Source organism: Sciurus carolinensis, chromosome 9 (assembly GCF_902686445.1).
Source record: "Sciurus carolinensis chromosome 9, mSciCar1.2, whole genome shotgun sequence".
Classification (NCBI taxonomy): Eukaryota; Metazoa; Chordata; class Mammalia; order Rodentia; family Sciuridae; genus Sciurus; species Sciurus carolinensis.
In genome coordinates this window covers 76,690,704-76,716,281 of record NC_062221.1, presented here as the reverse complement: position 1 = coordinate 76,716,281, position 25,578 = coordinate 76,690,704, and the positions used below count along the sequence as shown (strand labels likewise).

The following is a 25,578-nucleotide window of genomic DNA, read 5'->3' as shown; positions in this document are numbered from 1 at the left end:
AGGTTACTATCTATTCATTGATCATGTGTTATTTGTCAGGCACGATGGAAACTGGGGACACAGTGACAATATGTAGCCTGAAGCCAAGAGTAGGCAGAAGTGACCTGGAAATAAGAACAGTGAATTGTGATCATTGCCATGAGAAAGGTGTATGAATTGTGTTTTCACTTCACCTTATTTAACAGTTGATTAATTATGAATGAATATGAAGATTTGAAGAGTCTCTCTAAAATGGCACGGACATGTTTTCTGTACAAGTCAGACTTAAGAGGTGAGGTCCTCCTCCTCAGCTTTTGCAATACACTGTGCTATAACACACTCGCAAAAATGGAAATGACTATGTTTGACAGTCCCCTCAGACCACAGTAACCTATGGAGTGGAACAGGGCTCTTCAAAGCTCATGCAGACCTTGTTTCTTAGTCCTGGCTAATCCTAGGCCCTATTCTAGGATGTCACATTTGTAATTATTCAAATGTATGTGGAAGAAGTAAAAAATGATTGGAGAAAAGTGACATTGAATCCCATGTGCTTCCTTTCTAAATCACTTATAGAGTGAATTTGCTTTGTCTATATGTCAAGAGATTTTTTTGAGCTAAATTTGCAAATTCCTTGTAGGTTCTGAAAAAATTCTGCCTGTTCTTACATCATCACTATTTTCAAATAGTTTGCAAATTGGTGTATCACTAACATTGTAGCTAAGCAAAAGATGGAAAGGGGCCTTTCTTTCTTTCTTTTTTTAAAGCCCAACAGAAATATTGAGCCTGCAGCTTTGCCAAGCATGGAGGCTTGCCTTTTATAGAAAAAAAAAATTTCTTGTTCCATGATTATAAAAAAAGCTATTAGTTCTTAATCTGTATTGTGACTAATTTTCTTTATTTATTTTCATCTGTGGTACATATACCATTCACAGGAACTATGAACTAGGAGATGAATTGTCTTGTAATAATAGTACAATGTTCTTCTTATCAACACACAGCTGATCCATTTGACTGAGCTACACTTATTAGGCCATGTCTTCCTCATGTTAAGGACAGGTTAAATAGGGTCAGACACAATACTTTCCATACTCTTTTGTGACCAAATGTACAGCTTTATTTGGGGTAAAAGTGAAATCTGGTTTAGAGTTAACCAGCTCATTTAGGAATAGTACCCACAAAAAAATATAATTCAGACAAAAAAGCTGAACTAACTAGCCCAGATGCAACATATTTGCCCTTTTTATTAACAAAAGAAGAAAACACAAAATATTATACAATGATAAAATCAGAAGCAGACATTCTAGGAATACAAATAATTCTAATGAACTCTCTAAGCATAGAAAATATTTTGTAAATAACCCCTTGTATCTATTCTCTGTATATATATACATACACAGAGTGCTCACACATACCTTTCTTTCCATCATGAGAGGAGAGGTAGCCAGGAAAAAAAATCTTCATTAAGATTTTGATATAGATACAATATCCCCTGAGAAGTTTTTATTCCTTGATTTGTGTGTTCATGAATAAATCCTTAATGAGTACCTACTGTGTTCTGAGCTTTATGCCACACATGGCACTTATAAAGTGAATGGCAGAGAAATGACCTCATGTGCAATAGAAAGGAATGTGTAGTAAACAGAATTGTGAAGAATTTTGGGTACAGCCTCTGTGAAGTCAGCACATTTCATTTGCACTAAAGCCCAGCCCTCCCTTTCTGTTGCACCTCTCATGACCTCTTCTTAGCAGCTTTTCCAGTGAAAGTCAAGATCCATTGTAGACTATTCTAATTGTGATTGTTGAAGAGTCACTGGTCCCAAAGGACCCTCACTTTGGATATTGATTTTTCTTATTGGAGTTTTAAGATGAAACAGAAAAGAAACTAATCAGTCAGCCAGGTAGTAGATTACAGGTAAAATCACTTTGATGTGTGAAATCTTATTTTGGCATTTTAGCTATACATGTATGTGTAATTTATTTTTCTGTGGTGTTGTGTTTTGCTTTTATCTACTTAGAGTCTTTAAAGAATTGTACTTATCTGATGGGGCAGTCTTTCACACAACACTGCCCTTCCACCCGTGCTCTCTAAACCAGAGTAGGCCTCAATATGTTTAATCTACTGAGCTTGAAAGTCGACTTTCATATGAAAGGTTTCTGTAGTATAAAATTTTAAAAAAAGAGAGTTTAAAAACATCGAACTTGATGATCCCTAAGTCCCTTCCGGTTTTAACAGTCTTCAAAGTTAATCCCTAAATCAAATTTTCTACCAGAAATACAGTAACTTAGTCACAGAAAATAACCATCTTCTGTGATTGCTTTTACTTAATCCAAGCCTGTTGGCCACATTTCAACACTGGGAATCTTTTACCTTTGCAAAGCATTCTGAATAAAAATGGAAAAAAGAGAATTTAGTTTGGGAATTCATGTTAATGTTTTAGATTCTCAGATTTGGGACAAGGACCAGAAAAAGCACAAACCAGTTTATGTCACTGAAGCATAAAAGGTAAACAGAGAGGCATGATAAAGATGACTGAAGAAAATGACGTATGTGTTCCCATGACACATATAAGTCTTCAGCTTCTTAGTCACTAGAAAAGGAACTAAACACTGACATGTATTGTTCATCAACCAGCAAAAGGTTTTCTGGGCTTTGTTGTCATCATTTCCAGCAAACATTGGCTCCATGAAATGTTGGCAGATACCTGTGATATATAAAGGACTATGACACATCCCCTATCTAGTTCAAAACAGACATGAGCTTAAACATAAATACATCTACAAAGCTGCAAATGATGAGCCTCCAGAGATGAAAATTTCTATGTCCAAACAGGAGGGCAATTTGTTGAGAAACTGGTCCACTGATGCTTCAAATGATTTAGATTTCACCCTAAAATCTTATTTTACTTCTAGGTGAATTAGAGAGGTAAATATGTTATCTTAGAGTCTGTTTAGCATGCTGCAGAGATAAAGCATCAAAGGCTTTTGCCTTACTCAACTCTCTTCAGTCATTCATAGTTTCAGATGAATTAAAATCAAGAAAAATACAATTAGGCAAAGATGTGTTCCTTTAACTATGTTTCAGTTGTATCCCTCTTGGTATTTTGCTTATCAAATTGGAAGAGTTTGAGAAAAGATATCTAACTCCTCCTGAGAATTCTGAAGATGACATTATTATCACCTTTGTTTTATTTTTCTGAGCTATGATATCCTTCTTCCTTCAGCATTTCCCAAACCAAACACCACAGTTCACCTGGGGAAAGGAACAGCACAGAGCCACCACAGAGGTCATGGGCTGGGACTCCTTCATAAGGCAGAGAGGTGTCTTCTAACATAGAAGTTTTCATTGAAAACTCAGTTTATTTAACCTCAAGGTCTTATACACACAATTAGTTAAACAAATGTAAATGAGGTCTTTTAACTAGGGTCTGGCTTTCCACTGCTGGACTTGGCTGAATCTCAACTGTAGATGATGAAAAATCACCAGCATCCTCTCTAATGAAATGTCCCTTGTCTTGTCATGTGGGTGCTTGTGTGGCTCACCAGGCAGGGTAATAAGGAGCCCTCACCCTTCCAACCCAGCATGTAGCCTTTCCGCTGGAAGCATGACTGGTTAGCCATGGCCATTCTGTGATTTATGTGACATAGCTAAATTTCCAGTCAGAAATTTGTACTGCCAATAGTTACTTGCTATGGAGGATTGGGAACATGCAAATGCCTTTGGGGGTTTTTCTTTGCCTCTCTTCTCTCTTCTTCCCTTTCATCCCTTCCTTATCTTCTAGGCAGGATGTGGGCTATCTAAGGCAAGAGACATTTGGAGGAGTAAAGTGAGAAATACACATTCAAGGGAGAATGTGGGCCATCTCCAGAGGAACAAACAGCTCACTGCTTTGATTTGAATGCAACATCTACAGTGCAAGAAGCCTCCACCCATATGCAGGACTCATCTCTGATGCAGGGAGTTGGAGTGATGGAGGGCAACTCTCCTGCTCATCCTATAATTGCAGACGACCACCCATTCATACTTAGTGTGAAGCACAAAGTGAGGAAGTGACCTTTCTTTTCTTATTGTTCCTCTCATGTTTTTTTCTTCTTTCTTATTCAGACAGAGATTGGTTGTGTCTCACTTGCTATATGATTTTTAGAAAATTTATTTCAAAAAATAGATTCTTATTTCAATAATGTAATAATTGCTTGAATTATCGTAGAACTCTCTGTGTGTGTACATGTGTGTGTGCATGTGTGCAGTATTGGGGAGTGAACCCAGAAATGCTATACCACTGAGCTACATCCCTAAAACTTTTTATTTTTTATTTTGAGACAGGGTCTCATTAAGTTGCCACATCTGCCTTCAAAGTTGCAATATTTCCTCAATCTCCTGAATCACTGGGATTATAGATGTGTGCCAGCATCCCCACTTATTTTTTTTGATTTCCAAGACCTTGACACTTGGCAGGAAGCAATAAACATTTATTCACTAAGTCTTCTTCAGATATTAATAATTAAAGTATGTAAGTTGGGTAATACTTTGTTCTGTAAAGAAAAAATACCCACAAAAATAGTAAAATTATTTTCTCATTATTCATAAATTTATCAGTGAATGAATAGTTCTTCAAATGGTGAAAGACTTTAACAATGGTTGAAGAGATTCCATTTAAGTAGTGTGAAGTATTTTGAAGGCTAAAACTAATTTAAATTCATAAACAATTCTTATATTGTTTATAATTTCATTTTGTTATTATGTTTCCTTGTGTCCACAAATATTTCTGTGTCTGTGTCTGTGTGTGTGTGTGTGTGTACATAATCACCTTGGATTCAGAGAGTAAGTTTTCCTGTCTAATTTAATCTAAATGCTAAATCTGAATAACTGTTTATAGTGCCTCGAACTTTGCATTTGACAAACCTCATTAAGCATTTCACAACAGAAATTGCTGCAGTTTCTAGTATCCTTTTGAATTAGGCACAGAACAATTCTTGAGATACTTTAGCAATTAAACTGTTGGAACACGCTAAAGAAGCAAAACACACAAAATACATCCTAAGCTTTTTTTTTTTTTTTTTTTTTGATGGGAAACAGAAATTTATTCTCATTCATCGTCAAAGGACAACTCAATTCATGTTTCCAAAGGATTGGCTCACAAATTCTATAGGAAATATAAGCAGAATAGTTGCATATCTTCTTTAAGAAAGCTCAATATTGCATAGAAAACATAAGCACAAATTAGAAAACAATGTTATTAGACTAAAATTAAAAGTAAATATTTCACTCTGACAAAAACTGTTTCAATGTATTAATATATATATATTTAAAATCAACTACTTGATCAGAGTAAAAAAGTACAGAAATTAAGACTCTCAAATAAATATAAATTAGGAAATAAAATATATAAATACCAATTCATGACAAAAAAGACTAATATAAATCTTTAATCTCAGTGGTTCCGTAGACTGAGGCAGGAGGATCTACAGTTCAAAGCCAGCCTCAGCAAAAGCAAAGCACTAAGTAACTCAGTGAGACCCTGTTTCTAAATAAAATACAAAATAGGGCTGGGAATGTGGCTCAGTGTTCGAGTGCCCCTGAGTTCAATTCCCAGTACCTGCCACCCTCCATGGAAAGGAGGTGTCTGTTGTTACCAAAAAACAAAAAAAGAACAACTTTTTATTCAAAAGGCAGAACACCCTATCAAGACTTTCGAGTCTTTTTTTCTCCAAACCTCTGTTTTATTACCCTACACTTTGAAGCATTCTTTATTCTACCATTATTTGCTTTGCCGTCTCTCTAGTCAAATTCTAGGTAAACACAATAAATAAGTAGTGGTGTACAGGAGTAAATCACTGAGTTTCAGTCTTTTTTTTTTTCCCCTTCCTTTTCAGAGACAGTCTCAGATGAAGAGGGTTCTAATGAGAATCAGCAATTGATTAAAGAAAATGTCATTAATAATTCCTAGAGGGATAGCCTCTTTCTCTTCAGTGTTGTGAGTGTTTAGAGTTTCCTCTAGAAGATAAATACAAAAACTTTCATGAACACAGAAAATGAAATTACATCTTTTTTGCCCTCTGTGGATAGCCAGCCTGATGACTTATTGAAAATATTATTCTTGGTGTAAAAAAAGGAAGAAAAGCATACCTGAGATGTAGTTAGTTAATATTTTTTAAGGTAGATGTAATAAAAATGAAAATAATAATATTAATATTCATATTAACTGAGCACCTACTAAATTTCAGACAATAGGGTATAGACTTTATAATACACGACTATAACAGGTTCACTATTAGATATCCTTTTTGCACTAAATCACTCAGCTAGTAAATGAGTCAAGTGGGAATATAATTTACACTAAGTTTTAAGGCCACTTTTGTGATTTTTGGCAGATCCATGTACTAAATGTCAAGTGAAAAGTGAAAAGTAATATAAGTTAAGAATAATATTTTAAAAATTATTTACCATGTATGAGCTCATATTTTGGTAGATATTTACTTGATGTTTAAGAATGGTATTTAGCAATAGCACTTTGTCAGATTTTACTCAGAAGACATGGCCAAATATGAAATATCTTCTATTAGACATATGGATAGCATTTTGTTGATTTTGTGATTGGGCCAGTAAAAGATTCTGTGAACAGCTGTTCACTCAGACTACATGAGTAGTATGCTGAAAGCCATTCTGAGCCATGCCCACAACAAACTGAATAAGGGAGATAATGATGAGTTTTAAAAATTAGATTTTTTTTTGTCATTTATGATATTTATCATTTCATTAGATAGTAATATTCAAACAACTATATCTCTGTATTTTACAACTATACATTTAAGTTTGTATTATATAACTCATCAATAGTTGTAATTATTATTTGCTATGACTATCTAGATAGTTAAAATGCTTCACAGTTGAACTGTACTGTACAGTTGAAGGGAACTGTACATCCATTTCATTGGATTATTCTTGGAATAATGCAAACTAACCCTGGCATCACCCTTACTTTTAGCACTTTTAGCACAAACAAGTCTTGTTATTATCAAGTCATTCATCCACTCTATTTCTCAAGCTTTTAAATTATAAAATAAGGACAATAGTACCTACATCACATATTTCACAGGTATGGAGAAAGCAAACCCAGCAAGCACTCTGTCAAAGTAACATCTCCAGACAGTTACTTCTCTGCCAACTCAAATTAAATACACCCAAGAGAACAGTTCACTACCTTATTTATAGTCCCCTGTGTCCAAGGAAGTAGAGCGTTAGGAAAACAAGCAAACAAACCAAAACAATTTCTGGAATGTGACAGACCTGAGTTTGAATCATACCTTGTCATATATCTGTTGTGTGAATATGGCTGAATGATTAATTCTTCTGTCTCCATTGCCTCATATGCAATAGAACTGATAATATTCACTCTAGAGGTTTCATGCAAGGTTCATTATTATGAATGTGTGTCTGGAACATATTGCAGTGTCTTAGTCTGTTCAGGATGCTATAACAAAATACTACAGATTGGGTAACTTATACACAACAGAAATTTATTTTCACAGTTCTGGACCTGGGAAGTTCATGATCAAAATGCTGGCAGGTTTGGTGTTTGGTGAGGTTTGCTTTTTGTTTTACAGATTTTCTCACATGAGGGAAATAGGAAAGGCCCTCTCAGAGCCTCCTTATGAAGATCTTAATCCCGTTCATGAGGGAGAGCCTAATCACCTTCTGAAGGTCTTATCTACAAATACTAGTACACTGGGAATAAGATTTCAACATTCAGGATGAGGGGAGGATGCAAACAGTCTATAGTAAGTAGGTTATTCAAAGCAGGAGCTATATATTGGCACTACACTCTGTGATGCTAAGGTGGCAACACACTGTAGAGATACCTTCAGTTCACCCCTTCCCCTCCTTTTTAAAAACTTTACCCCACATTTTTTAATTAGTACATTATAGTTGTACATAATGGTGGAATTTGTTGTTATATATTTGTAGATACTCACAGTGTAACGATATTATTTGGTCAGTATCCCTAGCACTTTAGTTCACTTTTAAACTCATCATTATTTTTCACAGAGAATCTGAATATTTTTGCCAGATAATATGCTTTTTAATCTGTCAAAAAAATAGCCCCTTCCATTACAATTTTAGTCTGGTTACCTTTTTTCTGATACTATTCCTTTCTCAAAACTGCCTTTTAAAGTATCCTACTTCAGATTATATTTTCCATCAAAGACCCACCCATTTTACCAATACCCTTATAACTTTATTTTTTTAAATCTCACAGTGAATGACTTAGATTCTATAGTCAAAATTCTTTATTTGATACACCTACCTTAATATCTCTTCCTGCTCACTTCATTTCCACAAATTCATTGTTGTTTATGTAACTTCTTTTTCCTTTAAGCTGTATGCCTCACATTCTCTCATCCAAAGCACCTCCCCCTTTTTCTCTACACAATTATTTTCTATTTGATGTTTCAAAATCTTTGAGCATTGCCCCCAGGGATCTTGACCTTGCTCTGTTCCAAAATCTCTGTGCTCTCATTATTTAGAAAGAGAAGCTACAGCAGAGTTCATCTGTCTGATTTAATACTGCAATTCCACCCTGGTAAATCCTTAGCTAGAAACATCAGGAGCTCTGTTTAGTGTGCAAATCCCATAATTCCTGTCAGTCTTCTACTTGACTAGATCTATTTCTTTAATATCATTTTTTCTATCATTGTGTGATGATACCTTAATAGCAGAACTTGGACCCACCTGGAGATCATGCCATCTACCTGCTTCAAGTGGTAGCCCATCATAAAGATACTTCAGAAATATTATCAAAGTTGATGAAGACAGAGAGAAACAAAAACGTGGTGTTACTGGCTACCCTGCAAAACACAAAAACCTACAATTTTCCTTTTATCCAAATCAGTTCACCATCTCATGCCCAGAGGCACTCAAGTAGCAAGGCTACACAGCTTATATGCACTGCCGTGAAATGTAGCCCTCATACAGCAGCCAGAGGTATATAAATATGCAAATCATAGATGTATACAGAAACAGCCTTCCAATTGAGAATACCAGCTGTCACAGGCAGCAAAATCACTCCGAGGACTTGGCATTGGTGAACTGGCAAATACCCCCTGGTTATTACTGCCCCATCAATCATGGGCCTTTTGGCAGGGCAACATTCTTGAACAGGTTTCTTCCCCTCTTAACTCAGTTAAAGAACTTTTTTAAGATGATGAAATAAGCTGCTATAAAAATTTGATCTTAGTTTCTGATATAGGAAGTTTATTGTTCATCTTTGGACATATATTTTGCTGTGTCTTACCATTCCTTTAAAAAAAGTTTTAAAAAAATATACCCCAAACCCAAATAAAACAAAATGAAAACACCAAGCTAATATTTCTTTCTCTTTATTAAAGAACTGTTAGGGAACATTCTGTTGAGAAATGGGTGATAAGCAAAATGCAGAATTTAGTAGTCAATTGTATATTTTTTTTTCAGAGATTGTTGAGGACTATTGACCCTCAAGTTATCTCAAATGATTATGAAGTGAAAATGGAACAAGGAGTAGGATAAAAAGGTAGACTGAAGGCTGACAAAGCTGGGGTACCCCAAAATCTATGAAACCCTAGTTAAACAGGGAAATGAATAAGAAATTTACTTCTCAACAAACAACAAAGAATGGTTTACAACCATGGAGGCATTCTGAGAGAAGTAAATATGTCATCGATTTTAAATAGCAGTATTATCCAGCAGAGAGCAGATCAATGAAAGTTGCATAGGTTTTCAGATGCTTCAGGATATTAAAGAACAATCCCATTTCCCCCCTCCATAAACCATTCCATCCAGAAGAGTAATTTAAAATGTGCCATAAATCATTATCTGCTCAGCAACCAATCAGCACTTGGGAAAGTTACATCTCCCCCCATTTTTCTTGGAACAATCTGAAATGCTCTCATTTTTGCTAACTCATAGGCCTGCCTGCTCCAGCTTTTCTGACTGGATATGTGATAGAAAATAATAAGTTTTCTTTCAGATTTAATATAGCAAATACTAGGTGGAAAAAAATGAAAAATTTTCTTTAGAAACCTTAAAGTATTCAGTGATTATGAGTTAGATGATGTTCATTACATCCTGGTAAATGAGTTGATAATACTTATTGCTGTTTCAAGACAGAGTGAACAGGTATAGATAATTACAAAGATTTGCTCCATCTATACAAAGGGAGAGGGATAAAGAATCACAATGAATAAAAACTAAAATTTCCATCTACAGTCTCAACGTTCTTTATGTGATCTCACCCTGCCTTGTGAGCCTGGATATCACTCTTAAAAAATAAGAACATCATCCATTGCCAGGTATTCTACGAAGCTTCCATTTTCTGAAGCTTTGTGTGGTTTCAAAGATAAATCTGTCCCATCCTATGTACTTTGGGAGCTTGTGCTGGTGGAGGAAAGGTGCAATCAAATAGCTGTGTTAAAAAGTAAAATACAACATGTTTTAAGGGAGAGATAAATGTGTTTATGATCTACAGAAGGAAGAACTTACCTTTGGATGGTAAGATCAAGTAAGCCATGATAGAGAAAGTACTTTACATATAGTATGTTGGGTGACATTTTAAAATTCCCACTGGGTATTTCTTTCTGTGTTCACTTAGTATCCTACAGGTTCATATTTTACATCAAATAACAGAATTTCATTCTTCTTTGTGATTATACCATAAGATTCCACAGTGCATATGTGCCACATGTTTATGCACTCAGATGTTGATGGGCACTGATTCCTTATTTTAGAGATTCTGAATATTGCTGCCATAAACACAGGTATGCATATTTCTCTTTGTTTTGCTGACCATTTCCTTTGGCTCTATAACCAGAAGTGAGATTACTGGCTCATATGGTAGTTCTATCTTTAGTCTTTTGAGGAACCTCCATATTCTTCTCCATAATGACTGTGCTAATTTACATTGCCACCAACAGTGTATAAAAGTTCCTTTTCCTCCACATGCTCTTTCAACCTAAAAAAGTCAACCTGAATATAGACTACTGATTAGCAGTGATTGGGAAGGGTGTTGAGAGGGACAGATTGTGTAAAGATATGTTGAATTTGATCAATGCATGCTATGTATACATATGTGGAAATATCACATTGAACTCATTAGTATGTACAATTAATACATTCTAACTGAAATTAAAATAATTACCTAAAGAAAAAAAAAGAACTTCTAATGGGAACCCATTGTTACACCTCTGCTTAAAACCTTCAGTCAACTTCTGTCAATTTAGGATCCCCATACAGTCTGAAAAAGAAGACAAACCAAAACTAAACACTACCATGCTTGCAGGGCTCTGTGCATCTCAGCAGCCTGCCCTGGTCTCTCATCCTTCCTTGCTCACAATGTTCCAGTACTACTAGGGCATTTCCACATGCCTTGGTTCTGCCAGGAATCCACTTTCTCATATTCTATGCCTGGTTGACTCCATTTTCACAATTTTGGGGAAGAGTTTAATTATAAAGGATCTAGCATATACACATAGGGAGAAGAAGGTTTAGAATAGTATGTTGGGGGAGAAGCACTTCAAACTAGATTATTCTATCACCATTGTGAAGAGTCAGAAGATTTGAGATAAAGAAGTATCAGAGCTATATCTCACATATATCTAGAAGCTGTGTTCAGGACAGTTTGGTATAGAAAAAGGTGAGAGCACTTTTTTTGAAAAAAAAAAATCTGGGAAAGAGGGTAGTGAGGGTCTAGTTTACAGAATGTAAGAAAACATGCTTCACAAAAATGTTATCACTGATTGAAAAAAAGAGGTGAAATGGAGAATTTAGAAATAACCTGTTTCAGAAAGATAAATCATGCCATTATCAGAAGTAAGGGTATCAGAAAGAAAAGGAAGAAATTCTTTGGAGGTGAAACTTAATTTTGACTTGAGCACAATAAACATGAAGTGGCTGATGAATTAGAAATATTTATTAATCCTTTCTGGGCTAGAATTCAGAAAAATAAAGGGCAAGTTTGGCAATGAAGACTTGGAATTAAAACATATAGACGTTATAGTTAAAGATGAGGTCATTAATAGACAAGATCTGAAAAGTTAGGAGAAGCAAGGTCAGCTCTGGTGAAATGCAGAAATGTGAAGATCACAGAACTCAGGGAGATCAAGTTGACATTGTTTGATAGCACATTATTTCAGGAAATAAAGGGAAAAGAGATTGCAAGAAAAGAGGGACTTTTTAATAGTGTACTTAAATAAAGGTCAAAGAGAATGACATAAGACTGGAAGACAGGGGCAGTGGGAGGTTGAAAATAGGGAATATGGAAAAAGACAAGAAAAGCTATTTTAGGCAACTGAATTGAAAACAAGTGACCAATGAAAAGATTTACAGAAAACATGAGGATTCAAATGAGGTCATTAGCATGACTTTGTATGGTCTTCAATAAAATATCATGGTATCCCATTTCCTAGCATAATTTAATACTCTTTAAATTAGAGGAGAAAGAGAATTATAGGAGTCACTTGTGGATTGAGTCTGAAGAGTTATGAACAAGATCAGATCAAATAACCTTGATTTTTTGGTGCCATGAGGGGGACCTCTGAAATGTCAGACTCCAGGCTTAGGAAGACAGGTAAGCAAACAAGCAGATTGTTATAAGAACATCCACAAGGTCCTGATTGAAGGTTTGGTTTTGTTTCTTAGGTTTTTAAAAATTTAAGTAGAAAATTTTATACATAAAACTGATTCTTCTTGTTTTGCTTGAATTGAGGAGACTGACAGGGTCTTACCCACACAAAATCTCTGACTTTGTTTCTTCTTCCCAAGACTTTGTCGTGTGTGTATATACATATAGTATTATCTTTATATGATGTCTTTAAAAAAGAATGTGTCTACTTACTTTAGATGACTTTATCAGTTTGCTTCCTTCATGAAAAAAAAAAAGACAAAAGAATATGAACACTCAATGGAAGTACTTTGGATTAGATGCGGGGGGTGGGAGTAAAGGGAGGAGAGAGGACATGGGTGTAGGAATGGTAGTAGAATGAATCCTATGTGCATATCTAATTACATGACCTGTGTAACTCCATATCATGTACAACCAGAAGAATGAGAAGTTATACTCCATTTATGTATCATGTGTCAAAATGCATTCTACTGTTTAATTCTACCAATTAAAAAACAGGAAAAAAAGAATATGAACGCTCACATTAAAGCATGATGGAGAGCTGAAGAAGGAAAAATAAAAGAAAAATAAAAAGGAGGAAGGCATAAGAAATCTAAGAATTTTTTTCTGATAGTTTGTCCTTTCAATAGTCATAAGTTCATTATTTTTAAAAAATTATTGAGTTATTCTCCAGCTAAAATATAGACAAACAGCACACACATAAAATTAGAAACAAAATAATATGAAATTTTATCTATGAAGCCAACATTCCCCAAATCATTGTAAAATTATTTGTTATATTTCATTCTACTTTTTTTTTTCTAATGGATATATGAGTGCATATGATGTGAGTGACTTGAGTTTGCAAAATGTATCCTATTGATGATACTGTTTTAGAAAGTGGCACTACATTTAACCATAAATTGCATAGATGTATATCATTTAATAAATTGCTTTCTAAAATATGATGGTTAATGGCTGATTAGTTGCATAGCTCAAGTGCTTTTATTTGAATGAAATAGAAAACATCTCTGGCTATCTAGTATAGAAAGGAACTCATTCCAGCTCACATGATTGGGAAAGCAGTACAATGAAAATTATTCTAGAACATCTTATGAGAGGGGCAGGACCAACGGTGAATGGGAACACAAGACACTGACATTCCCGCCGGCCTCAACAGAGATCCATGAATGGATCCAGGCCTTGTTGGGACATCAGTGATTCAACCACTTCCACATTAACCCACTGCTCCAACTGGCACCAGTTGACAAGGATATAAATTTCCAAATGTAAGAAAGAGGTTTAGATGCTGAACAGCCACTATAATGTCCACATTAATAGTAGGGAAATATCCCCAATGTAATTTCTCAAGTCCTTCTTCTCAATATTTGGAATGATTTTTCATAATATTTAAAAAAAATAATTCTGCAATGACCACTTAGTACACCAATCTATTTTTGCATTTCAAATGATTTTCTTTCTACACATTCATGTCAGATGAATTACTGGGTCAGATGATAGATATATAATTTAAAAATTTGAGAGACATCCCTACTTTTCCCTAGGGAAAGTTTCCACTAATTTACACTCTCAACAGGGAGATATAAAAGTGTTAGTTCTCCTATTGATTTGCCAATTCTGGATATCCTCATTTTGTTAACCCTTTTGCAGCACTGGTATTTTAAAAAAATAACAATTTGTTCCTCTTTTACTTTGCATTTCTTTAATTATTGCTGAGTTTTTAAATAAATTCCTATGTTTTCTAGTTGCATGTGTTCTGTTATAGATTGGCAATCTATATCCTTTGACAAATTTTAGCTATATTTTCTTTATTGATTTTTTCCATATTTTTTTAATTATCTGTTGAAATCTGTTCATTTATCAAAGGTATGAAAACTTTATCACCTATTTTGTGTTGCAATAACTTTGCTACTTCTCTTAATTTTATATATTTATGTATATCCATATAGTCAAATTTATTCAGGATTGTTTCTTGTCTTATCATTTACTTTTATGCCAACCAAGCCTTCCTCACTCTGAAATGAAATACATATTTATTGAATCTTCTAGTTTTTTGCTTTATTTCTTACTTTTAGAATTTTAAAAAACATGGCATCAATTTTTATGAGTACTTATTCAGTAAAAAATAACTTTATTTTTCTTCCATTAATTTATTCAAATTATTTCTTAATCATAGTTTCTTCATGATTTAAAAAATCTTGTATTATATGTGATAACTTTCGGTCTTTCACTTTAATCTACTGACTTGATCATTGTTAAATCAAACATACTGTTTTGACTCATATATATATGTGTGTGTGTGTGTGTGTGTGTGTGTGTGTGTGTGTATAATTTTGGTTTTTTTTTTTGGTTACTGGGGAATGAACCCAGGAACACTTAACCACTGAGCCAAATCCACAGCACATTTAGCACATTTATTTTTCTAGACAGGGTCTTGCTAAATTGCTGAAGCTGGTTTTAAACTTGCAATCCTCTTGCCTCAGTCTCCCAAGTTTCTTGGATTATAAGCATGTACCACCATGCCTGGCTTCATAAAATATTTTGGCATCTAGCATAGGTAATCTTCCCCAATAAAACAATTACATTTTAAAAAATTATTTATTTTTAATTTTTTATAGACTGCATTTTGATTCATTGTACACAAATGGGGTACATCATTTCGTTTCTATGGTTGTGCACAATGTAGATTCATACCATTCTTGTAATCATTTATACATAGGGTAATGATATCTGTCTCATCCCACCATTTTTCATACCCCACCTCCCTTTCATTTCCTTCTACATAATCTGAAGTTCCCCCATTCTTCTTTCACTACCCACACCCCTACCCCCATTATGTATCATTCTCCACTTATCAGGGAAAACATTTGGCCTTTGCTTTTTTGGGATTGGCTTATTTCACTTAGCATGATATTCTCCAATTCCATCCATTTATTTGCAAATGCCATATTTTTCTTCTTTATGGTTGAATAATATTCTGTTGTATATATATACCACAGTTCTTTTTATTCATTCATCTGTTGAAGGGCATCTAGTTTGGTTCCACAATCTAGCTATTGTGAACTGAGCTGCTATAAACATTGATGTGGCTGTGTTACTATAGTATGCTGATTTTAAGTCTTTTGGTTATAAACCAAGGAGTGGGATAACTGGGTCAAAATGTGGGTCCATTCCAAGTTTCCTGAGGATTCTCCATACTGCTTTCCAGAGTGGCTGCACCAATTTGCAACTCCACCAGCAATGTAAAAGTGTGCCTTTTTCCCCCACATCCATGCTAACATCTATTTTTGTTTGTGCTCTTGATAATAGCAATTCTAATTGGAGAAAGATGAAATCTTAGAGTTGTTTATACAATCAAGAATGTGAAGAAAGAGCCTACAGCGTGGGAGAAAATCTTTTCCACACATACTTCAGATAGAGTACTTATCTCCAAAATTTATAAAGAACTTACAAAACTTTACAAAGAACCCAATCAATAAATGGATCAAGGAATTGGACAGATATTTTACAGAAAAAAACATAAAGGCAATTAACAATTACATTTTTAAAAAGTTGGCTGTTTATGTCCATCCATTCTTCATTTGTAACTTGATATGCTCAGACTAATTTGAACAAAAGTCTCCCAAGTAATTTTTAGGTACATGAAAAATTCCATTTACCTTGAGGAAAATTACTATCTGTATGTGTACATGTAACTTTTTTTGGGGGGGGGAGGGTACCAGGGATTGAATTCAGGAGCACTCAACAACTGAACTATATCCCCAGCCTTATTTTTTGTATTTTATTTTGAGACGGTATCACTGAGTTGCTTAGCACTTCACTTTTGTTGAATCTGGGTTTGAACTCATGATTCTCCTGCCTCAGCCTCCTAAGCCACTGGATTACAGGTGTGGGTCTCTGTGACCTGGTACCATCTGTATATTTTTTACATCTTTACATCTTTAATATTATTTATGTTACCATTCAAGAATTACTTTGTTCCATTAAAAAAAAAAAAACTAAAACTTGTTCCTTTAATCTCTAAATTTCTGCAGTTAGGTTCTCTACCTTGCTTATTTAATTCTTTAATTTTTTTTTTCTTCTGAGTACTGGAGATTAAACCTGGGGGCACTTTACCACTGAGCTACATCCCCTGTCCTTTTTGGTTTTTATTTTGAAACATGAACATGAAGTTGCTGAGGGTATTTTTTAATTGCTGAACCTAATCTCAAACTTGCAAAACTGCTGTCTCAGCCTCTCAAATTGCTGGAATTATAGGTGTGCACTACTGCACCCTGCTAATTCATTCTTAAATGTTTTTAATTTTTGCAATTTTGTGAGTATATACTTATATTTAATTATAATAAACACATAAATACTATTGATTTTATGTATTTCTTCAGTTAACCGGACAGCATACATATTAAGCTCTTATTAGTGTTAATATTCTTTGTCACAAATTTATAAGCATTTGTTTAGTTATTAATTATAATTACTGAGAGGTATTGATTACTTATTTCCTCTCAATTAAATCTTTTCATTTTATTTTCTTGAGCTCTTCAAACTCATGTCAAATAACAATAATGATTGTTGGTATTCCTATTCTTAACTTTAATTGCTGTCATTGTCTTTTTCATGTTAAGAAAGATATAGTCTATACTTACCTCACCAAATTTATTGAATATTTAAGAATTCAAGAGGTTATGTCATGTGTATTTTGGTAGTTATTGGCATTATCTCATGTTTTTTCATTTGACTTTTAATGTAATATTTTAAAATATATATTTTTTAATTTTATTGGTTCTTTTTAATTAAGCATGACAGAATAGTCCATACTGATACAATTACACAAGCATGGAATATATCTTATTCTAATTAAGACCCTGGTCTTGTACATGTACACAATGGTGGGATTCAATGTGGTGTATTCATGTACGTACATAGGAAATTATTTCAGAATCATTCTACTGACTTTTCTTTCCCATCCCCCTCCCTTCTCTCCATTCCTCTTTGTATATTTTGCTGAACTTCTATTCTTCCCCTCTCCTCCTTATTTTGGGACAACTTCCACATATCAGAGAAAACATTTGTCCTTTGTTTTTTTGGGGATTGTATTTACATATATTTATAATATTAAGCTTGAAAATACTGTTTGATTATGCCATATTAAATACTATTTTGGATTTTGTTCACTAATTTTATTACTTGTCTTAATTATTATAGCTTGTTTCATTTTATTTTGAAATAATTTATATTTACTGAAAAATCATAAGAGTTTTACAAAAAATTCCCATGTACCTAATAACTCCATTTGTTTTATTATTGCTCCATCATATCTTTTCCAGCATAAAGGTCTCATGTAAAATCAGCTATTATACCTAATTGTAGTATCTTCCTAATCTCTTTCCTAGTTCTTTCATCTTTCCTGACTTTCATGGTGCTGATATTTATGAAGATTAGAGGACAGTACTGCTCTATAACATCAGCTTGGATGTGCCTAATGTCCTCTCATGGTTAGAATCAGAATTTGGAAGAAATATCACAGAAATGATGCTGTGTTTTGATTGCTTCCTATCTTCTGGCACTTGATACAGTTAGTATTAATTCTGGTAGTGTCCACTTTGAGCACTTGATTGGTAATGTATCAGCTAAGTTTCTCTAGTTTTCTTAATTATTCTTTTTCCCCTTTGTCTGAATAAATACTTTGTGGGGAGTTACTTTGAGATTATGTAAAATTTTCATTCCTGATTTTATTTTCACCTGCAAGTTTTAGAATCAATGGATATTTTTTGCCTGCATCAATTATTTCTGTGGTGATTGGCAAATGATAATTTTCAATTTTCATCATTTCTTCTACATTTATTAGTCAGTATTCTAAGAAAGGAACTTATCTTTTCTTTAATTAATAACTAGCTTATAATTTATTATATATGCTATTATACATGTATTATATTATATCACGATCATTTATTGTGATATTACAATCATTTATTGTGATACCACAATCATCCCAGACTCAGCTGATAGAAGTCTCTTTCAAGTAGGTTTCTCTGTTCCTTTGGTATGTATCATTATACTTTGAGTATTTCTTTATTTTCCTGCACAAAAGATGTTCTACATTCATAATATTCACTCCTTCACCCAGTCCTGAATCAGTTACTTCTCCAAGTAATCTTTGTTCCTTTCCATGGATAGTGAGGCACATCTGGATGCTAGGTACTAGGAACACTCATGCTATGAGGGTGTCAGTGCTCCTTGGCCTCTCAATGGTAGGGCTATGAATTACATACACATATGTCTCTCTCTCACCCCCATTAAAATAATAAATACCTCATGAATAAGTACTAAAAAGCCTAATTTCAACCCAAAACCACAGGAGTCATTCCAGTTTCCTCATTCTCCCTAGTTACGTGTTTCTTCTTCAACAATGAGAAATTATTCCAAAACATATTTATTTACTTGTTCACTTCTTTTGAATGTACCCAAGGTCCTAACCTTACTGGATTCCTCCCCACTCAGCTACTTTCTTGTTTGGAACTTCTTGTTTGGCCTTTCAGAGATGCCACCAATCAGAAGTCCTCCTTGGATAGCCCCTGACACAGTTTGGACTGCTTTTCCACTACACTGCCTAATAGCTTTTTGAATAAAAAGCAAGAAAGGAGACTCACTGTGTTTTGTACCTTTAAGTCATCTGTCATTCATGCAGGCCTCGAACTGGAAAAATTTTAGAAAGATCATATCATCTGTTACATTGTTGTCCAAAAATAAATTCTACTTGTTTATAGCAAACTGATATAAGTAAAGTGTGTGTGTTTGTGTGTATGGTATAATTTTACATATACTCATATATGTGTGTGTGTACATATAAATATATATATATTATGTGGTCCGTATATATAGAGAAAGAAACATATGGTGTGAGTATTTGTATGTGTAAAGATAAATTCTTTCTTGAGCTTTTAAACATGCAAATTTAAAAAGTTGCTTTCAATAATTTTAGAGTTTGGTGTTTTAGTAATATATGGAAAATATAAATGCTACATGATTATGATTTATAGTGGCTTATGGTACTATTTTAAAATATTTGGAAGTATATATACTTATTTAAATGTTCAGATAAACTCTTTAAAAATGAGATCTGTGTGAGTAGCTATATGTGATATTATGAAAATTTAAGTAAAAATAATTTGTCATTCATACTGTACATCATTATAATATCTACCAGATATTATATGCAAATCCAATATGGAATAAATATCTACCTCCAAATCTGCTGCAATGATTTAAGATTAGAGTATGTAGCTGAATGTTCATTAGTTCCAGTCTTCAAGTAGCTTTCTTTTTTACATGAAGTCAACAGTTTCTTGCTGAGACCTCTCTGTTGCCACTGCTGGTAATACAATAACATTTTCTCTCTTCTCTTATTTTTTCTCATCTTTGAGATGACAATTGTCTTCAAGAAGGACAAATGCAGTTTGGATTGGACAGTGTGTGGATGTGAACTCTCTAATAACTTAAAAGTGGGTTAAAGATACATAGCGAAGACTTGGAAATAAAAAATAATTATGAGTAGATGGGATTGACTTTGATAAAACTTGAATTCCTCCTTCGACAAGAATGTCAAGTTAATGTCAAGAATAGATGTCAGCATGAGGAAATATTACCAAATATTTCCCCTCAAACATAACTTCTTCCTTTACATTAACTACCTTTATGCTGTAATGGATATTAAATGTCTTTTAAGACTGAACCTGATCTACTAACAGCCAATCAAGAGGCTATTGTCTGAAAAATTAAGTTATAGAGTAGGAAAATTATTAGACTTTAGCATATAGTGTCCAAACAATAATTCCAGCTAATTACTAGGAATCTCATTAATCAAGAGAATTAACCTTAAGAACAAATATAACTAATGAAGATTTCAAATTCTTATTTTATTAGAATGCTTAAAAATGAGAAGCGCTACAGTCTAAATTCAATTACAATGCACTGGCAAAACTTGTATAGAATTTTGTAGGAATGATCAATTATTTAATTAATAATCAATGCAACATAATGTTTATTAAGGAAGGAAAGAATAGGAGGAAAGGGAGAAAGAATTAAGTAACAAAAGAAGAAAAGAAGAAAGGGATTGAGAGAGAAAAAAAAAAACTTCCTTACAGCTCTGTGAATAGATTTTGGTTAGCATTAGAAATGTTTAACAGAATTGTAAAACTGACTTCTAAAAATTTGATTCTGGAAATAATAGGTTCTAGATTATTCCTCATGAAAAAATTAATTTGTGCTTATTTGGGTTTTCAATTATTAAATTAAAAGAAGATTAATGAGATTCAGGAATTGTCACATTTTAAGGATGGGAATTAAAAGAAGAACTAAGCATGTTGGTCCTATAAGGAATCTCACTCTCACATCATTTCACAATTATATTATTTTAATTATGGTAATTATGCAATAAATGTCATGACAAATAATCAAAATACTACCATCAGCAATGTGTATTATTTGATTCATAGTGGTGAGAAAAATTTCTGGGGTTCTATTAATTCTATAGTGAAACTTAAGAATTTATTTTTAATACATTTTTAAACTCTAACATGGTAAAAAACCACTCCAATATTAGTTTTTTCTACATTACACCATTTTGAAAACAAAGTTAATAAACTATAATGGCATAAAAATAAAGTTGAATACTCAGCATAGAAATGACCATTTCCATATTATGTTTATGTATGTGTATGTGTGTGTGTGTGTGTGTGTGTGTGTATAATAGATATCAATCTATGAATTATATGGTACTAGGCATATACATTCAAGGTAAGATGAAAGTTAGTAGGGTGAATGGAGTATTTAAAAATAAGATTCACATTTAAAATATACCTTCATATTATAATTTTCTTGGTATTCATATATACATGGAATTTTTTTTAACAGTTACACTCATTTTTAGGGTCATTATTCCCTAGCACCCTGATTGATTACAGTTTTGTTTTATTCTTTTTTTAAATTTTACTTTATTCATTTTTTTATTTTTACAAACTGCATTTTGATTCATTGTACACAGATAGGGTACATCACTTCGTTTCTATGGTTGTGTATGATGTAGATTCATAGTATTCATGTAATCAGACATGTGCCAAGGATAATGAAGTCTGTCTCATTCCACCATTTTTCATACCCTCCTCCCTCTTTGATTACTGTTTTTTGATAAATTCACTGGTTTATTTTATTTTATTTTAAAATACTATTATTACAATCCTCTAGTACCTGCTGTACGAATTTGTAGATATAATTTGATGCGATGTCATATGGGAAAATGAGCAGGCAGGCAGCAGTAAGTCTCTTTTTTTGATTGTTTAGATCTCTAGAATAGTAGTTCTTGATTTTGTTTTGTGTGTCTGAATCACCTGCAAAGCACAATGTATTTGCAATTTTGACCCCATCCACAAGGATTCTAATTCAGTTGTTCTGGATGTAGTTCACAGATATCTGCATTTTAACAAGTACAAGCAACTATAATGTTGACTTGGCTGCAAGTTATCAAGGATCATATCTAGAGAAACATTGCCTTAACACATGCTTCCATATCAATATGATAAGAAAGATAGTGAAATCACAGGAGGGTAACTTTTGGAGAAAAATAAGTTATTAATGGAAATGATGCATTAATATTCATCTGTTTATTTTAATGAAGTTAAGGGTGATGTTTTTAATCTTTGATCTTGGACTCTGTAAAGTAGCTAGCATGGGAAACAAAAAATCTGGCTTTAGATATGGGTCTCTCCATTTATTAAGTATCTCAAATACATGTTTGTATCTGGGTACCCTTGACTTACACAGATGCAATATCTAATATCAAGAAATTAGAAGGTATCTCAAAGGTCACTCTACATTTTTGTATTTGCTAATGCAAAACTTTCATCAGTTCACCTTATGAGGAAGGTGTGTATAGCTATTATTTAGACAGAGTCTAGTGAAAAATCACAGCATATTTATTTCAAAAAGTATATTTCATCCGTGGTGACCATCATGAACCAGTATGCCACAATCATTTTGTTTTCTGCTTCAACACCTGAAAAAGGACAGTTTAGGGAGAGACAGATTTTCATTCCATGGGGATAAGTTATGTAAGCATCTTTGAGGGACTAAAGTGGGGCATGAAATGTAAGGTACTTATCATTCTATCTGTTCTCCATCTCATGTCTAAGAAGATTAATTTTAGGACTATTTGGAGCTGCACTACTATCTAAAAATGAGTAAAATTATGCAGTATGACTTGCCTATGTAATTTTTTTTTCTCTTAAAGTATATAAACCTTTTGGTACTGTGGTTCCCAAAATTTTTTGTGATCCTTATATCAGCAGTATCAGCATCACCTGGGAACTTGTTATAAATGCATATTCTCAGACACTATCCTGATCTAGTGAATCAGCAGTCCTGAGGAGGTTTCACCAATCTAAAATTGAACAAACACTCTAAGTGCTATTGATATGAACTTCATTGTTGACTCAAACATTAAAGATGTTTGCGTCAACGTCTTTAATAAATATAGGTAAGAACTTTAAAGTGATACAGGTCCAAAAAGTCTTCTAGAGTGCCAAAGAAGCAGACCTGAGCCCACGCCAATCATAAGAATTTCAAAACAGCTGTTTGATTCTGGGGTGTACCCCAGCACAAGAGTAAGTCTTACAGAAATACTGGAGCAGCAACAGTACTATCTTGTTCTGCATCATCACCATCATCACCATATATGCAGTTAGGACACATCCTCTCCAGACATCAGGCTAAGTGGTCACCTAACTTAATTCTTATGATAAGTTTAGGAGGATTTAAAATTATTAATTTTTATCTCTACTTTACATGTGGCAAAAGTGAGCTTTAAGGAAATTAAATCATTTTATTTCAACTTTACAGATGTAACATGAAGGAAAGTATCTGAATCAAGCAGTGTTAACTGCAGAGTCATGGTTTGGTAGTGGTATCTCAGAGCTCCTTTAAGTTAAGTGTGTCCTCATCATTGATTAAAGAAAAAGAATATAGTATTTGTTGAATTTCTAATTACATGAATTGAGAGAACAATGGAGGGTAATCAAGGAAGGACATTAAAAATTCAGAAAGCTCTTAGAGTCTGAAGGAAGGGGCTATGGGTCTGAGCAAGAGTGATGTCACTCATACATAGAAGGAAAATCTTGAATGTGGAAAAAACCACATACAGATGATTGATAGAGTAGGAATCAGGGGGAATAAATAATGTAAATGAATGAATCCTCTGACAACCTCAAAATTGAATATCCTAAAGGGAAGTGGCAGACATCTAGTACTAGGGATCACATGCCAACATCTACACAATTGCCTAAAAGGTCCCTCTCAATGATTCAGGCTACAGGAAGAGACAATTCTGTTTGCATTTCGCATATAAATAAAGGGTTTTCTCCTTGTTGCTTCTTTCAGAGCAATATGATAAAGTAGAAAAAAATATGTTTTCTTGAATCAGATAGAAATGAGTTTGCAACTCTTTCCTAAGCCAAGAGGGTGCTTTGGGTGTGTTTTTTATTGTCTCTGAACTTTAACTTTTTTTGTATGTATAAAACTTTTAATACACATTTAAAAGTATTAACATCTACTTTAAAGTAATATAAAAATTAAGTAAGACAATTGATAATATGTAGCTCTTCTCCAACATTTAATATTATGCTAACTTTATTTTCACTAGCACTGCCATGGTATGAATATATGTACAATAAGATATGAGTTCCGGTTTTAACCCTCTTGTGAAGGTCATGTTTGTAGCTTAAAATTACACAAATGGATAAGAAAATAATAAAATAAAAGAGGGAATTGTGGGTGTCAGTTCAGACTTAAATAAAAATTCTTACAGTAGTTCTTAAAAATCATAATGAAAGTATTTCAGATTTGATTCCAGGTCTGCTTATTTCTCAATTGCTCCTTGAATTCTCTGTGTGACCTTGGGCAAAGAATCTAAACTTAATGATTTCTTTTCTCATCTCCTCCTCATCAAGAAATACAATAGTCAGATTATTCAATTTTATTTAGTATAGGATAATACAAAATATCTGTTGTGGTCCCTAAGATCCTCCTAATGACAATAAAAGTTATAAAGATACTAAAATTGTATTTTAAAAGTCTCATAATTAAGCAGGATTTTTAAGCATAAAACATTATAAATAAATATATGAATGAAATACATCACATATCAAAGGAGAAAAATCACAAGATAATATTACTAACAGGTCATTAGATAAAACCTGTTCTGAAGAACCTTAAGTAAAGTAGTTATTACAGAGCTCATGTACTCTTCACTAAAGTACAAGGAAGGTATACTATGCTTCGATTGTGAATGGAACTTTGCAAACCAGTAGACATGCCTTTTTTCTTTTTTTTTTAGACATGCCTTTTATAAAGAATAAAATGAAGTTGTCAGTCATTGAAAATGGACCAAGATAGAGGTCACATGACTAAACCACTGTTGCATCAGCCAGTCTCTGATGTATTTTATTCTAGCTTCAATCTATTAATCAGAAGATCTGGAAGAGCAATAATTTAAACACAGCAATAATCAATTCCATAACACATTAATAGAAGCTACAGTTAAACTTTGCCACATCACTGACTGCACTGGAATCCTGACAGGAGCCCTAGGGCCATGCCTAATTTGCATTAAATTTACATAAAATTGTAAATCAAGAATACATGAACACAGCCCTAATATTTGTTAGTGTTTAGATCTTTCCTGATAGATGGATTGAAACTGCTGGTGGTTTGAATTTACTTGCAATAAAATTTTGCAGCTGATCAGCTTTGTTTTCATTTTGCAATTTTGAGAAAAGGGACTCAAGGGAGCTATAGTTTAGGAGCAAGCGTATGCCATTTAGGGTTTGCATTCTGTAAAACCACGACTCAGATGTGCCTGTGGAAACCCCAGTGTCAAAGCAAATTGTCCCCAATGACTTTG

The 25,578-nt window shown here is 33.5% G+C and overlaps 1 protein-coding gene across 2 annotated transcripts in view; it reads right to left on the bottom strand.

The window, feature by feature from the left end:
* The window catches only part of Lsamp (limbic system associated membrane protein), a 596,100-nt gene that overhangs the window by 237,075 nt on the left and 333,447 nt on the right, over nucleotides 1–25,578 (bottom strand). The gene's annotated exons all lie outside the window — the stretch shown is intronic.